General features: G+C 44.6%; 1 protein-coding gene across 2 annotated transcripts in view; it reads left to right on the top strand.

The window, feature by feature from the left end:
* The first annotated feature begins 3,540 nt into the window (after positions 1-3,540).
* PTPN14 (protein tyrosine phosphatase non-receptor type 14) overlaps positions 3,541-14,553 on the top strand; it is a 122,281-nt gene continuing 111,268 nt past the window's right edge. Inside the window, exon 1 of one of the 2 annotated variants that reach the window (XM_062637061.1) lies at positions 3,541-4,000. The gene's annotated coding sequence lies outside the window, so the exon portion shown is untranslated. Of the gene's footprint in view, positions 4,001-11,686; positions 12,267-14,553 lie in introns of those variants that run through there. The other variant, XM_062637060.1, reaches the window with a different exon arrangement.

Consider the following 14,553-nt stretch of genomic DNA (forward strand, 5'->3'; position numbering starts at 1 on the left):
ATGCCTGAAACACAAAGACAGAATTGACCTTTCAGCAAGCCTTCTTTTAAAGCAAACTACATTTTTAACCTTAGCAGTGATTAGAACACAGTATTTCACAACCATATAGGCTTCCTGACCTACATACCAAGCAGCAGCTTTTAAGTCCTATTTTGACACACTCTCATTCAGCTTAAAATCTAAAGCCTCACATCAATCAATCTAACAATAACAGGTTTATATTCGTATAACTGCATTTGACTGCTGTATTTCAGAAAGTTTCTCTCCATACCTTATGCTTATGCTAGATTGCAGAAAACCATTAGTGCTGTACTTCAGGGGCATTTAATCCGAAAGCTTTGCAAAAAGCCATCCCTTCATTTTGACCCGGCACGGGCTCACTGCCCCGAGATACCAGCACAGCTCGGAAGTCATTTACAAAGAAGAAATTACCTCAGAATAACTAAAAGCGGAGAGGAACGACGGCCGGGCAGAGCCCGCCCAGGCCTGGGGAGCTCGGACTGTCAGGACCAGCCTTACTCCCACCCTCAGGAAACACCCCATGGGGACACACCGCAGCTCACCAGCCCGCTCAGGGTGCCTGACACCCACGAAGAGCCCCCGACCGACCGGTCGGTCACTCACCCCGAGGCGCTGCCCAGGCTCAGACCCCAGCTGGGTCCCTCAGCTCCGGAGCGCACCGCGCCTCGTACCAGACCCGCCGCAATTCAAAGCCAGCACCGCCCACCGGACGTTTGCGCACGCCCAAGCGATGGCGCCCCCGAGCACGCTGATTGGTCCCGCTACGACGTTGCTCGCCATACGGCCCTCCCCTCGTTGGCAACGAGGTCGCGGCTCCAGGTCGCCGTCGCTCGTGATTGGCTGGTTTGGAAGCATTTAAACTCCATTGGACGTGGCAGCACAGGGGCGGGATAAAGGTGGCTTGTGATTGGCCCCGTAGGCTCTTGCCCACGGGCGGGCGGGGCGCCCGGCGCTGAGGGAGCTGTGTGGAGGGTTTGAAGCCGCGGCGCCATGGGCGCCCGTTCGCAAAGCCAGCCCAGCGGGGAGCCCGTGGTACGGCGCGGGGAAGAGGGCTGCGGCAGGGGGAGCGGCGGATGATCTTCTATCCGAGATCGTTTTCCCCGTCCCACAGAGAACCTGAGGTTTGGGAAAGTAAACGTGTCCCGTTTAAACAGGTGATGTCCTGATGATAACTCCTTCGCTTGAAAACATCCACAAAAGGATCATTAAGCGGTTTAGTACTGGGGTCTGCCCACATTTCCTCTGGGGAATACATTTTATGAGGGGGCAAGGGGGAGAGGGAAGGCAATTCAGTCCAATGCTGCCTATTTTCTACCCTAACATACAAACACAAAGTAAAAAAACACTTCTAAGTGTGTTCTAACAGCGATCAGAGAATGCAAATGGCAACAGCAAAAGCTTCAGGACTCCAAAACTTACGTGAACTCCCTTGGGTTCCAAATGCTTCCTCTGGTGTTCCCCTCTCTCTTCCCCCAGCCGCACTCTGAGGGGGGTTTGGCTTTGAAACAATGATGTTTCCATCAGAATCTATGATTACTTCACCTGATGTCTTGCCTCTTATAATATTTACCCAAATCTTTTAATCACATTTAGGAAATTGAGTTAAATCTTCCTTAAGAAAAACAGCTGAGCTGTCAGAATGTAAATATGGCACAACCAACTCCCTAGCACATTGTTATAAAGCCTCTAAACTAGCTCCAGAGCAAAACAAGCCATCAAATTGGTGGAACAGATCCATCTGAGAAGGCTGCATGGAGACCTCATAGCAGCCTTCCTGTATCTGAAGGGGGCCTATAAGGATGCTGGGGAGGGACTCTTCATTAGGGACTGTAGTGACAGGACAAGGGGTAACGGGTTAAAACTTTAACACGATAAGTTTAGATGGGATATAAGGAAGAAGTTCTTTACTATAAGGGTGGTGAGGCACTGGAATGGGTTGCCCAAGGAAGCTGTGAATGCTCCATCCCTGGTGGTGTTCAAGGCCATGTTGGACAGAGCCTTGGGTGACATGGTTTAGTGTGAGGTGTCCCTGCCCATGGCAAGGGGGTTGGAATTGGATGATCTTAAGGTCCTTTCTAACCCTTTCTATGATTCTATCACAAATGTCTCTGAAAAATGGTAATTAATAAAAACAAGATAGAGAATTCTATGGTGAGCTTCATGTACCCTTAGACATGACTGTGCAGGTGCTGCTGAGGGAGCAGCACAGAACAGCAGTGGAGCAGGAAGCAGTGGAAAGGTGGCAAACCACTAACATAGTACTGCCAAAGAATTAAGGAAAGCTGAGGATCAGTCTGCACTGATGGGGATCCCCCAGTAGATCTAAGTAGACAAGGGGCAAATGTTCTGTCAGAAGTAAATAATCATGTTATATTCAGTAAGGGTTTCTCATAAGAGAGTAACAAATGTCACTTGATCAACTGTACAAGTGGAAGAGTTTTCAGTTACTGCAGACGCTACTGAAGTGGCACCACTGATGAACAGGGAGCACTGGCATTTAAACCACTGTTACGATGAATCCCTCAGGGATTCAGGGAAGGCGGAACAGCTTTAACTTCCAAGATTGGCAGTATATTATTCAGAGGGGGGAAAATGAGTAGAGATAGTCTTAAGTTTTCTTACAAGGCATAAGAAACAAAAATCAGCTGGTGTGTGCAGAGCTTTTAAGATGCAGTCTGATGAACACAGGGAAAGGCCACCAAGAGGCTCAGAGGGCTGGAGCACTACCTCCCAGTGGAGGCGGACTGAGAGAGCTGGGCTTGTTCAGCCTTGAGAAGAGAAAGCTTCTGGGAGACCTTAGAGCAGCTTCCAGTGCCTAAAGGGGCCGACAAAAAAGCTGGAGAGGGACTTTTGACAAGGGCCTATAGGGAAAGGAGCCAGGAGAATGGCTTTAAATTGACAGAGGAGAGACCGAGATGAGATCTTGGGAAGAAATTCTTCCCTGTGAGGGTGTTGAGGTGCTGGCACAGGGTGCCCAGAGAAGCTGTGGCTGCCTTATCCCTAGCAGTGTTTAAGGGCAGGTCAGATGGGGCTTGGAGCAAGCTGCTCTAGTGGAAGGTGTCCCTGCCTGTGGCAGGGGTTGGAACTGGATGAGGTTTCAAGTCCCTTCCAACTCAAACCAGCCTGTGATTTATGAATACCTAGATAGATGAGGCTAAAAAAAAGGAACCTGACTGCTGTTGTAAACTTAAATACAAGAGCACAAACTTAAATACAAAAGCATGCTTGTTCTTAAGCCCGTTTCTGAGAATGGTCAGATTTGTACTGGGTTTCTGTTGATAATGGTTTACAAATGAATCCTGTCATATGTGGCATCCTTGCCTTGACTATTGCAGCAGTTAATGAATTATCATGAAAGATAAAGACTTATCAAGAGTACAGATACTTGAATTTTTTTGCCATCAACCTTACTTTGCACACTAGCTTCATGAGTATCATCTGTATTAGTTATCAAGTAAATATAAGATACAAAAATACTAGCAAATGTAACAGTGAAGTATAAGATACAAGCATAAGGTCAAATACACTGAACAAATAATAGCAACTTCTAAAGAGAGTTAATAACAACCATCACTTTGCTGAACTCAATTCATTTTATCACTCTCTACTGGCTAGGATTCTTGAGGTCTTTCTAAGAGGCTCCTCAATTTAAAGCACTCCATGATTTTGAGCAAAGAAAACTACCTCAGCCTTGTGAAGTGTCTTGAAATTCCATTCAGTTCTTACCAAATGTTAACAATGACCATTTACTTTTTCTTACCTGCATTCCTTACTATAATTTTTGGTAAAGGGCCAGAATACATAAACCCACTAAAGACTGAATTCATATTTCAGAGCACACAATGGAACAAAAGCAGCAGAGAAAAAAAGGAAAGAGCTTCGGATGAGAAAATCCCACTCTGCTTGGATACTGCAAGGAGCAGAAACCAGACCAAGCTTTTTCTTCATATTCTTCCTTGCCAGATTCAGAATACATCAGGTAAAGCCTATTTCATTTATATATACATATATACACATATATACACACATCAAAGAGTACCTGAGGAGCTGGAGCAATCCCATTCACCCAGAGAAAGAGTGAAACAGGCCTTTGTGTCTGACTGGTTCTAGTTTCCCAGCTTCCCTGTCAAGGCACTAGAAGTACACATTGCCAAGTTGAGTGTGAGAGAGAAGAAAGTCAGATCGTTTCCTGTAGCCTCACCCAAACCCCACCCTGTACTAAGTGATGCCTCTTGCTTCTGGAAAACATAATTCTCCATCTCTGCCAATGTGGGTATGTAACTGAGAAAATGGCAGTTTAGGTGTTGTACTGGAGTTGCGAGATTAAGTCTGCACTAATAAAGCCCAGTGAGCTACTGTTGTAAAATACCATGTTTGATTGCTTGTATACCCTTAGGTTTCCTATTCTTCATGCAGTTGTGTTTCTCCATGGAAGCCAAACCTTGTTAGGTGAGCAGAATGCATGTAAACAAGGGTGCCATTAGGATACATAGAGAACTTTACACCTTAGATTTCTTAACTGCCTTATGCTTGTAAAAAAGGTTGAAGGGACCTGCACAGTTTTTCTTCAAGTTCATTTGCAAAATCAGAGACCACAGATAACACAAATTATAATCTGTAACTTTGTTCCTAAAGGAAATGGGATGTTTCTCTAGTGAGTATTAAAGTATTTCTTACCTACTAATGGAAACTGTTACTGAAGTGCTCATGTTGACACCAGGGTCAACAGGTTGACTGTATTAGTGGACAAAATACCTACAGCTGCTGTATTGTTTGGTGATCACATTGTCTAGCATAGTCTACTAAACACCAGTGGGTAGCTTTCCTGGTAATGAGAAAGTGACTGAGGTTCCAGGTGTCTAAGGTGACACAGTGAATCACATGCAGGTGCTGGATAGGAACCCACAGGTGCGGCTCCTGGCAGTTTAAAACACCTCAAGGCAATGTTGCCATGTTGCTACATTCCCTCCTGTTCCTCACCTGCATGCTGCCGCTGCTCCCTTATGACACCTTCTGCTGATCTGAAGTGCCGGGGGAGATGGCTAAACTGGTAAGGAGTATTATCTTAGGCAAAGGGCTTTCTGGTAACTTTACCCTTGTATACAGCTTGGGTCTGCAAACTGTTGCACTGTGGGATCAGATAAATGCTTGACCCAGCTCAACAGATGGAACCAGAATATGCAGGAGAGAGTGGATAGGACTGTGGTGACACCAGCTTGGATCAGTTAAGACTTTATGTAACAACACCTTAAGTCCCCATGCTGTAATCCCTAACACCTGTCTATCATAAATGATAGTAAGAAACCTCCCCACAGTAAATGCATTCTTGTGTTTTATAACTTGTGTATTTTACAAGGATAAAATCATCTTACAGCTCCTGCTTTCATTTAAGTGTCTTTTACTTATTAAGTGCAATTACTCTGAGTAATTTTAATAACAAGAAAATATTCTTTGACCTTTGCATGTAGTGCAGCATTATTATGATTTTTAATAATCAGACCTCAGTCTAGCTGAGGACATTAAGGGCAACAAGAAAAACTTCTAGAGGTACATTGGGAGTAAAAGTAAGATGAGGGAAAATGTGGGACCCATCTGGAAAGAAACGGGAGACTTTGTGACCTGGGACGTGGAAGAGGCTGAGGTACTCAATGACTTTTTTGCCCTGGTCTTTGCTAGCAAGAGCTCCAGCCACATGGGAGGCAAGGACTGGGAGTGGGAGAATGGAGAACCGCCTTCTGTAGGAGAAGATCAGGTTCAAGACTATCTAAGGAACATGAATACAGTCATTAGCATGATGCTTAAATAACTAATACACAGTGAAGGGAATCATACATGATTATGTTATGATATGACACATCAAGTCTAAATTGTCTTGGTGTTCAAATTACCAGTTACTGACTTGTAAAGAAGATTGCAACTCTTCTTTTTTCTTAATGGTAAATTCCTTCTCTCTCTAGTTCTGCTGCTAGAAATAGCAATGCTACACAAATCTTTCATCCTACAGGTACCAACATCAAAAAGTATATTAATAAGACTATCAAATACTTCTATATCTTATGGGCAAGGAGTTACCAGGTTTCAGAGGACATTTGGTAAGATGAGAACCTATTTCCTTTATGGCCCACTCCTCCCTGACTTTCATGGGTCCACAGCTTCTGTTTCCTTTGTTAGAATTGTACTCTTAACTGTACACAGGTACAGCTACTCTGAGTATCATTCCATTCAAATGAGAGAGAAAAGTGGTTAAGACATAAATGCACTGCATATAAAGTAAAAGACATACACCTTTCATAGCCATGTTCGCCTCTTTCCATCTTTACCACCAACTCTTTTTTACAAATGGGGAATGAAGAAAATACCCAGTGGTAACTGACATCACCTATTGTTCTCATCTGCACAATTGCCTTCAGTAGTCTGAGTTTTGCTTCTTTTTTGACCTCTCTATTCTAAAGTCATGATTTATCATGGCTACCCTTGCTGTGCCTAATCTCCATTTGAACATCCTATTCCTATGAACTTCCTAAATTAAAGCCTGGAGCTCATGCTTTGTTTCTCTTTTGTTATGGCCTGTATATATATTTATCCTACACATCTATTTATTATATATATTCTTATATCCTACTATATATATTAATTTTATGTAGGTATTAGCTGAGAATCTATACTTGCTTCTTATTGTGTTCACCTACTGGTCCAATCTTTTATCAGCCAGTGAAATAAAGAACATCACCTACACCATTCATGAGAAACAAATAAAATTCCTTGTTAGCTTCTACCTAGCTTAATGCTGTCTCTGAAATCTTTTGATGTTTCTGTTAGAAGGTTGAATAGATAAAAGTACAGCTCCTTATCTTACACACACCATAACCACCTAAACAGTACTTTGGCCATTTTTAAGGCAAGTTCTAAAGTGAGTTTTCAGTCACCCAACTAATTGTAATGGGAAACCCATCTTAAACAGCCAGAGTTTATGAACAGTCAATTGAATTGATCTAATAGAATAAATAAATAAATGTGCAAGGAGGAAACAACTGCGTTCTATGTCTTAAGGACTTTGGTTAATCACCTCATCTCCTTACCTCTTCCAAGTCTAAATTCCAACGGTTTTATTGGTACTTCTCATATCATTTTTGTATTAATACTTTCCAGGAAAATGTTTGTAAGTGTTTTATATCTCTCCAGGGTATCTACTGTGTCATGCAAATGATAGTCAGCATAGAAAACAGTATTTACATATACATCTCAGCATTCCCAAAGTGCTCTAACTAAGACCAATTTTCCTATTATTTGGACCAAAAGTGAGAATGAGAATCAGGGCTCTTTTAGAAATAACATACAGACTCCAAAAAGCTGAGGTACATCCACCTGAGGTCTTACTCTTCTACAGTGCACCTCACTATTGATTTCAGAAAGTCTTAAATATGGGGTTTCATAGAACTGTCACACCCAAGCATGGCCTTACACCCATTTGAGAGAGCGAAACAAACATTAATGGCTAAATTCAAGCTATGCAAGTTTGTAATGGTCCCCAAACCACATTTTATATTATAGCGTTAGCTCTTTGCTTTCTCAAGAAACCATTTATCTCTAAGTACTTTCAACTGTGTACCCACGGTCAGACACTTCAATCCATGCTGAGAGGCATAAAAATTATGACTATCAGAAGTGAGCAGTCACTAAAACACCTACAAATCCTGGTGTGTGCTGGCTTCTGGGCATGCTGCTGAATTAACTGCTGTCAAAAGCTAGGGATTTTTTGTTTGTGTGTTCAGGAGACCACTGCTTTCAGAAGTCTGAAGACCATGCTAAAGGATACATTTAAAAGTACTCAAATCGATAATCCATGAAAACTGGGAAAACGTTATTCATTCTGTCATTAGACTATTCCAGTTTGGAGAGCAGTTTTAACAGTGGCATGGAAAGATATATTCCTTGCCTAAACCCCATTTGAAGTACTTACAACTCTGGAATCAAAAGTTCATTACTTTATTCACACATACTAAAAAGCTTTTCATTGTACAACTCTTACTGCAGAGCTGAAAAGAGGCACAGAGATGAAGTCCTCAGGCAGAATACAGCTGTAAGCAAATTAGAATATCCAACACAGCAGAGTTTATTTGCACAGATAATCAACCAAGACTTTTTCTACTCTTCAAAACTGGGTGCTGGCTCACTTGTGATAAGCCGTAGAGTACTAGAACATGTTGGCTCATGCTTGGTGGCAGCAGGTTTGTTTTCCAACATTGGGTAATCCAAATTCCTTTTCCAAGAGATGATTTTGAGAAGCACTATTAAATGGAATAATTAATGAGAGCACAGAATACTAGAGAAGTAAACTTCCCCCCTCCTCCATTTTTTCTTTTTGTCAGTTTCAAATATTTATAAGTTTATTAAGAACAAATATGATTTTAGAAATGGGGATTTCGGCTGGTGCACGAAGTTTTTCCTTATGTTACAGTCAGGTCAGTGTACCCAGCTGTAGCACATGACAGAGATTTTAGGAACACAGTTAGGGTCACATTTACAATACAAATTGGGAATGTGTTGCAACTGCATTCTTTGATTTGATTGTAATGTAGATGACTGTAAGACTAATTAAACTTCATCTGCTGTTCACAGGAGAAACCACCAGCTCTTGCTTAAGCACAGTTTAAAGACAGTTTTATATGAAACAGGTTATGACATGGTTTCACCAGCCAACAAGGACTGAGATTTTTCCATGTTATAACAAGACTCAAGACTCTAACTTTAGCCTCAATTTAAACACATTCAAAAGAGGTCTTGCTAGCGAGGTGCTAAGGCACTTCAGAATTCATTGCACATATCTGCAGATAACATTGACATAACAAATGTCTCCTGTATTTTGACCCAGATAAAATCAGTTTTCTTCTGCTGACAGCTAACCATTTGGTCAAACTGCACGGTGTTGAGCTTTATTTTCACAAGGGTTTTGAGACAGCATTCAGGCCTGTCAAAACCACAGTTTGGAAAAAAAATAAAGTCTCTCTCCTATACAGTGTTTTCATCTGTGACTCAAAAAGCACTTCTTCAGATCACTATCATTATCTCAGTTTTCAGATAAGAAAACTAAGACACAGGGATGTGCTGCTACATGCCTGAGATCAGACTGAAGGCTGGTAGCTAAGGTAACCGAGGTACAGTCCTGTCAATAAGTTATTCCCCATTTCATGCTGATGAAATTGCAGAAGGAGCCGGTATAAAATTTAAATTATACCAGAGCAGAGGAAATATTTTGGAGGTAAAGTCCATAAATCATTACAGCAAGTCAATAGAGTCTCTAAATACAATTTAGAGCTGTCACTTTCGCAGACAAAAAAATAGTAACAAATTGCTGTAACATGGTTCCCCAGCAGCACAGAAGGGTAATATGTAATCCAGTTTACATATGATTGATAGAAGATTTACCATCAAGGTTTAGTGGACAAATCTGAACCAGAACAGGGGTTTGGAACCAAATCAATGATTTGTATCATTTTAACATAGTGTGAGGATCATCTAATCTAGTTTTAGTATTTTAGGAAACCAGTCCCCAGGAAGCAGGTAGGAACTGTTGGGTTTAATCCCAGGGTTGTATATTCCTGACAGCTATCAGGGAACAAAGATGCATGTGAAGATTCCAGGTTTCAATGGTCCCAGAAATCTGTAGTAGCACCAACACATTTCCTTATGGAAGACTCTTTGCAGTAACTGGCTATAATTTCTGGGAAGCTTGGTTTTTCTAAAGCACCTACAGTCTCTGAGAGTCTAATACAGACTGCATTAAATAATCTCATGGAAAATTAATAATCTTCACCATTCCCAGTTTTGGGAGCTTCTTTTGCTTGGGTAAGTCTGAAATACAATTCATTTTACAGAGTGGGTTCAGCTGGTCTTACAGCTGTTGATGACAATTACTCTGATTATACTTCTTCTAGGTAGTTTTTGTTTTTCTGGAGGCCCGCATCCTGTAGACAGCCAACACATAAAATCTCCCCTCCAACCCTTTGCATCTGTCAGCATGTTCGTGCTTCTTGCCACATTATTTCATTTTGCAGTTATTAAGTTTACTTCAAATGCAGGCACCTAGGAAAGCGAAAGTGTCCAGGGGCAAAACAGGGATTCCACTAAAAGACTTCAGGTAGCCACTGCCTTGAGGCACAGATACAAAAGTCAGTATTTATTGTCTTGAAAACAAGATCCTTACACCTGCCCCAGCATGGGGAGAACCTGTTGGGAACCAGACAATTTAAACCCTAGTTTTGACGCACACTGTCCTCTTGGGCAACTGTCCACTCAGTCAGGGAAAGCTGTTTTCTGGCATAAAGCTGAGCTGCATAAATGCAGAGCTCAGCCCCTCTACGAACCATCTTATCACCTCGTTCTGACACCTGATGTTTCTTTCAGATTGTTACTCAAAAGCTCTGTATCTACATGTGGTCAAGTACAATTCAAGTTCAGCTCTTACGTGGTGTCGCTTCTTAGTGCCTCAGTGTAGCCATATGTAAAATGGGGATAATTACTTACTTCATTAAGGTGTGGTGTTTGTAAAATGTTTGAGAGTCTCAGATGAAAAGGACTTTCCTTGCAAAATGTAATTAGAATATTATGCCAGAGGTAAGGCATAAGCCTATGATTCCACATACAGTATTTAAATACAATTACTTATCTATCCAAATCAAGAATCTGTGTTATTTCTCCATCTCTCAGCTCCTGATCCTCTTTGCCATTAATAATCTGAGTAAGCCTGACTCCAACAAATCTACTCACGTATCCTTCAGTAGCGTGTACAAAAGGCAAAAAAGCACAGCAACTCAAAAATGGTATCAGTTCTCATTTACCACTATTTTTCATCATTTGCCATGGTTGTAAGAGTCCTTCATTTTTGGTGTCACAGTTTCAGAGGGGTACCTCCTACAGGTGCCCACTGGTACCAGAGGCATTTGCATACACTTTGGGGGATGTGAATCACTTTATATTAATGTAGTTTAAGGACAAAACCATCCTGCAAATTGTCTATCACTGATGACAACGCAGAAGCATCTACATGTCATTCCTAACACACCATTCTTTGGCCCGTGTGATCCATTCAACATCCCTTGGTAGCCCCAGCCACCCTGATGGCACTCTGCACTCTCTGTCCCTACTCTCTCTTAGAGCAGCAATCAGGAGGGATTTCCTGCACCTGCAAAGCACCAGGTGTTCTGGGCATTTCACGTAGTTACCAACCACCCTGTTTCAAGCCAACTTCAGTCTTCCCCTGCTTGCTGTCCAGCAAGGCACATGCATGAGGTCACCATGGGTATTTTTTCAGCCTGTCTCCTGCTCTGTGGGCAGCTAGAGGGATGACCACTCTTCTAGAAGCGAGGGTCACACAGAATGCAGGAGACCGAAGGGTCTGAAATGGGAAAAGCAGGAGTGCAGATCTGAAGGGCAGAAGAAGCGATGCTGTAGCGCCAAGCCAGCGGGAGATGCGCAGGGACTTGTGGAACGGCAGAAGGGAGGCAGCGGGCGGCCCTGCGCACGGGAGAGAACGCCGGAGCTCCGAGGCCCGTGCTGTGCCGAGCCTCCCTTCCCTTCCCATCCCTCCCGGGCTCCAGCACCGGCTCCCGGCCGCGACACCCCTCGGGATCGCAGGGGCGGGGCCGCGGGAGGGGAGGGACGGGACGGGGGAGTCGAGGCAAAGCAGGCGCCCCGCACCTGGCAGCTCTGCCCTCCTCGGGAGGGCTGCCGCCGGCACCCGTCCGGATTGGCAGGAGCCTGCGCCCTCCTCTTCCTCCCTTCCTTCTTTTCCCTCCTCCGCAGGGTGGGTTTCGGCCCTCCTCCTTCCTTGGGGAAAGGGGGAGTAGTTTGAAGAGAGAAAAAGAGAAAGGAAATCCCAAGTCGCGTCCCCGACGTCTCCGGGCCTCGCGGCCGCCCCACATTCCTGGCATTCCTAAGCCGTGACTCCCCGCGCCGCCCCGGCCCCAGCCCTGCCCCGGCCCCGCCGCCTCCGGCTCGCCCGCCACTGGCCCCACTCGCCCCCGCGGGACACCAGTCCCCTCCCTCCTTCTCTTACGCTCAGCCTCCCTCCTGCCCGCACCCCGCGGGCGGCAGCCGGAGCTCAGGGCGCCCCGGCCCCCCCCAGCTCCCGGCCGCCCCGCCGAAGCTCCCCACGGTGGCCGGGCCGGGGCGGCGGGAGCGGGTCTGCCTCCCCACCAGCCTCCCCTCCTGCGGGAGCGCGTAACGCCGGAGCCGCCGCCGAGCAGGTAAGGAGCTGCGGAGTTCGCTCGAGTTTGGGCTGGAGAGCGTCCCCGCCGCTTGTCGGCCAGCCGCGCTGACTTTGAATCAGCCTTTTACTCTGCGGGAACACCCGCGTCAGACTCGCTTGTGCTCTTCGGTGTGCAGCTACGAACGCTGCTGCTTGTAAATTACCAAAAGAGCTAAGTTTGGGTTACAAATGCCAGTCGGTGACCTGCGGTAAACAAGCCTCTGATGGCCCTTCCAGCCCGTGAATTTAATCTGGTAGGCACCCAGATAACGCGGCGTTTGTATAAAATCAAGAGGTATTTGTAAGTAGCTAGGAACGGGCAGGCTACTCGTATTTACAGCGCGGTGTGCCTGTGTTTGTCGTCCCCCCGCTCGGGGGTTTACCTTGTTCTTTGTTAAGTTACAGTCAAGGCTAAAGTGGCCGTCTTGAGCAGCTCTGTAACGCCTAGTTGTGCGGGCAGGACTGACATCTGCTCTCATTCCTGATGTGGCGGAGTCGATGAATTGTTAAGGTCTCGGCAGAGCTCTGTTTATCGGGCTGTATTTGGGACGAGCGTTAGATAATGTATGTGCGGTATGTGGATACAATAATGTGTGCTGGGGCTTTCCTATCGAGAACATTGTAGCTCTGATTTGCATAAAATATTCGCATGTTGCCATTCATAAGCAACTATTCGGCTGTTTGGGACTTTAACAAGGTGGGAACAAACATTGTAAGGTAACAGTAAGTAAGTGTAACAGTAAAGGTTTGGATTCAGTGTGGTGTTACCCAAAAAGTGATCTGGGGTTTTTGGCATGTAGCCTGAAACTGTAGCTGAAAGAAATGCTTTTACCAGAAGCCAGTTCTTTCTGTTGTCTTTAAACTCCGTGTGGGTGATGGCTCCTGGGTTTGCCTATTCCAAAAGCACTTTTCTATGCTGAAGTTCTTGAGAGTTTGGAACACTAGACATATAAAATGGCTCCCCCCCAAATCACAAGCCACCACCTGCCAACCTCCATCTTACGAGAGAAGGTAGTCAGGTCTTTTGGGGGGGAGAGCCGTTAGGGGAGGCAGTCCCAGCAGGAGCTGCTCTCTGGTTGTCTGGCTCAGAGTGTCCTATCGAGTATGAGGGACAAAATACAGATTATCCAGTTTTTGCTCTTGCCCTCTGGGGGTCTGCCACTGACACCTAGTGCTTGTTACATGGTGTAAAATAAAGTGTGTGTTGATAGTATAGGAATGCAAATAAGCTTTAGGCCCTGCTCTGGTATTGGCAGTACTTTCCTCAACTTATTTTGGTTTCTTCAGGAGGCTGTGCCAGAATTGCTTACAGGCAGAGGGCACTTGTGTGTGTCTAATACGTTGTGATACAAAAGTTGGGAGCTTTGCAAATTTGGGCTTTGAAGCATGCAGCCCGTCAGCTAAAAGGTAGCTCCAAAAACCTGTGGCAGAGCTTGTGGCTGTCCCTTCTGCCTCTCCATTTGCGTGGGAGAAGCTGAGGAGCATGACTGTCTCCATGCAGCCTCGGAGGATCCGGAGGTGCAGATGAAGGCCAGAGCAAGGGCTGCAGGACTGATGTCTGTGCTGAGCAAACCGAGTTCTATGTTTCCAGTTTTAAGTATAACTTTTCCATGTTTCTGTAACAGTAGAAGCAGCTTTGTGCAGTGTTCCTGAGAGTGAATTAGCAACCAGTGTCAGTACCAGCGACTGACTTTTCTCCTGGTCCTTCTTGTCCAGCAGAGGCCTGTGACTCAGTTGTTGTAACTTACGTATGGAATGGCTTTCTATGACATACATCTGCTTTGGTGTACTTAGCAAGTTATCTTGGCCACCAGTGATTCCTCCAATTTTGGAGACAGTATTTAATACGTTAAAATAGAAGACTTGTCTACATGTTTCTGGTAACTTTGTGGCTTCTTTTTCCTGTATTTGTTTGGTACCACTGCAGCTAAAACATTTTTAAGCTAAAAGATGCATCATTCTGTGTCTTTTAATATCCGGTGGGGCTGTGTTTGATTAAATGTTGCTTAAGGAGCTCATTTTAATCTGGATTCAAGTTTAGCATAGGTATATGGAGTGTGAAAAGTGTAACTGAACTCCAACTCCTCAGCTGAAAGCAAGTTCTTCTCTGTTGCAATGATTAATCAGCTGAGGGGGGTATAAACTACTGGTGGGATACAAAAGGTAGAAGGCTCTCAGCAGGCAGCACTGCTCAGGTGCATTTGGGTCCTGGTCCTGCAGAAGACCCACCGGTGTGCTTAAATTCATGTTCATGAATAGTGCTTTTGAAACCGCAGAATTTCTTT

Source organism: Pezoporus occidentalis, unplaced genomic scaffold, assembly GCF_034315485.1.
Source record: "Pezoporus occidentalis ecotype Australia unplaced genomic scaffold, CSIRO_AGI_Poc_V1 ctg50, whole genome shotgun sequence".
Taxonomy (NCBI): domain Eukaryota; kingdom Metazoa; phylum Chordata; class Aves; order Psittaciformes; family Psittacidae; genus Pezoporus; species Pezoporus occidentalis.